The sequence below is a fragment of the Alligator sinensis genome, unplaced genomic scaffold (assembly GCF_000455745.1).
Source record: "Alligator sinensis unplaced genomic scaffold, ASM45574v1 scaffold156_1, whole genome shotgun sequence".
Classification (NCBI taxonomy): Eukaryota; Metazoa; Chordata; order Crocodylia; family Alligatoridae; genus Alligator; species Alligator sinensis.
The window spans coordinates 2333076-2335681 of record NW_005841844.1 but is presented as its reverse complement, the minus strand read 5'-3'; the positions used below and the strand labels follow the sequence as shown (position 1 = coordinate 2335681).

Below are 2606 nucleotides of genomic sequence, written 5' to 3'. Positions count from 1 at the left end.
AAAGAGTTAATGTAGAGCCCTGGAACTTATTTGCAGGAGTATAATTGACATTTTAGATTAGCTCATTCTTGCCTTTTTAATTTCACTTTAACAATATCTCATACTATGGCTGAAATTTGTCGTCATTTTTCTCCTTTTTCACAACTTTCTTAGACACACTTCAGACTCACTTTTTATTGTCACATGTTGCATCTATCCCTTTAGACCCTCAGAAATATCAGTCTGCTGCTGCAGTATCCTGCTCTGTGTTCCTAGTAGTAGTCTTTACTTGCCTTGCAAGTAGAGTGCATCTTCTGGTATATTCAGTTACGTTCAGATTTCCCTCTTTAATTTGTTCATAATTAGTTCAGTTCTCTGACAAGGTGGCAATTTATTCAAAACAACTTACTTGCTCAGACATTATTATAGCGCCTTCTCACTTTCACCTTTTTCAATTTTATTCATTCTTGCTGATTTTCAATAAACGAGGCAACTGAATTTTAAAATTGCTTATAATGCCCTTTTGGTCACACTTTGTGACTTGCATTTTTCATTTTGAAGGCCTTTTGAAGAACATGATTTAAGTTAAAAATGCATACTATTGCCTTTTATGTGGGATCATAGTTACTGACAGTTTCTTTATCATAACATCTGAAGATAATATATGTATGCTTCTACTATTTTGAAAACATACTTTGAGAAAGCAGCATTTACTGTAAAGTATTAAATCCAAATAACCAAATAATTAAGAAATTTAAGTTTATACTGTATTATTAACCTGACAATTATAAATATGTGTTAATTACTGTAGTAGCTTCACGTAAATTATGTAATCAGGTTTTTTCTTTTTCTCTTACATTTGAAGTTTTATTTTTGTAACTGTAAAGTAAAAACAAATTAAACACCGAAACCTTAGGTTTATGATTCATCTTATTTAGATCTTAAAGAATCTCAAGAAGTCAACATTTAAAGAAATCTACTAATGATCCAATAACCAAGGTGGTTCTTAGTGCTTTATTTTAAAATCTTTTTCTGCCTAGTTTGTTTTGTTATTAAAATTGGTGTCAAGGATACAAACTTTGAAATATCTTCCTTTCCAAATGTGAAATTGTGTGTCATAAAACATTTGAAAATCAGGGTTTTTTTGGCCAAGACCTGAGTTCTGGGTTTGCTTTCTTATCCAGAAATGATACATTATAAGAACAAAACATTTTCCTGCAAAGATGATCGGTACCATGATTTCTCCCTTTTTTATTATATATGCCTATTGTTCTGAATTGAACACAAAAAAACTGACACTGGGTTGTGTGCTTTTTGGCTTGAGGCGTCCTTTATTGGACTCAAGGCACTCCTCCAAAACATCTGTGAATTGAGTGGCACCTAGTTTCAAAAACAAATTTATATATTACAGTGCATATCTCCTTGAAGATGGACTAAACAGTAGAAGTGGGGGATTAGTCAAGCAGCATCAAGTTTGAGCCTGCCGTTATCTCCTTATCTCAACATGTGGCTCACCTCGTACCTCCGGGCACTGGATCTGGTAGCACCCCTGGGTTCTGTCGCACCCTAGTTGAGAATGACTTGTCTGACATAAATTGATTTCAAATTGCGAGGGAAGTTGCTTCAGAAATGCCACCTGTGTGGGGATGGATATCTCTAGCTTTTATTAATAAGTTACCAGTATACTTTATTGCAGGGGAAACTAACAATAACATTGAGGTTAGAGGAAGTGAGTGCAATTTTTGTTCAAGTCTCCCTTAAGCCCAAATGGAAAAATTTGAGAACAGAAGCTTTTTAATTTGTTCTTGTAACTTGGTGTATATGAATTTTGACTGCTTAATTATCCTAGTATTGAATTGAAAAGAAATGTAATCCTGATATTCTGATTAGCTTTCTATCAGTTTTGACACCTGTATCAAAGAATGTGACATTGATAAATGTTGCCCTTTTTTTCCTACTTAAAAACAACTCCATGCAGCATGAGCAGCTGAGCCTAACAGCAGAGCATTCAAGAGACTACTAAAATGGATGTCTGAAGTGAGACTCTTAAGTTTGACGTAGTTTTTTCTAAAGGTCTCAGGGTCTTCAGAGTTAGAAAAGATCTCAGGGTCTTCAGAGCTAGGCTAACTTAGGATCCTCAGGCACTCATCTTGATTGGTGTCTATGGCAGACAGCAGTTTTTGTGTGAAGTTGGACAAAAGATAGCGTAGACTAACACCTTGTGTTTAAGGAAGTGGTTCTCAACTGGGGTGATGCAGGTCCCTTTCTGGGGTGTTGTGGTGCAGGCACTGCTGTTGCAGTGGCCAGATGGGACTGCCCCACTTGCTTTGTGTGCAGCCAGCTTGGGAAATGGCTGCGGCTGCATTAAGATGTGATAAATCTAAAGTGGGCTGGAGTGCCTGGTCCTAGTCCAGGCCTGCACAGGCCTCCTAGAAACAGGCCTGTGGGGCAAATGTAACTGTCCCACATACCTCTCTTTCAGGGAGGATACAGGGGGATCAAAAATGGAAGAGATGTGGCAGGAGCGTATATCCCTGCTATGACCACTCTCCAGTCTAGCTGTGTATGAGGTGCACAGGGCAGTTGCACTTGATGGTGATGGCCTCATTACCATGGACCCTGGTTTT

The 2606-nt window shown here is 37.5% G+C and overlaps 1 protein-coding gene across 3 annotated transcripts in view; it reads left to right on the top strand.

Moving 5' to 3' along the window:
• MATR3 (matrin 3) overlaps window positions 1-2606 on the top strand; it is a 50410-nt gene that overhangs the window by 9475 nt on the left and 38329 nt on the right. The window contains exon 2 of one of the 3 annotated variants that reach the window (XM_025206001.1): window positions 918-978. The exons of the other annotated variants lie outside the window; for them this stretch is intronic. The gene's annotated coding sequence lies outside the window, so the exon portion shown is untranslated. The remainder of the gene's footprint in view (window positions 1-917; window positions 979-2606) is intronic. 3 annotated transcript variants of the gene reach the window in all.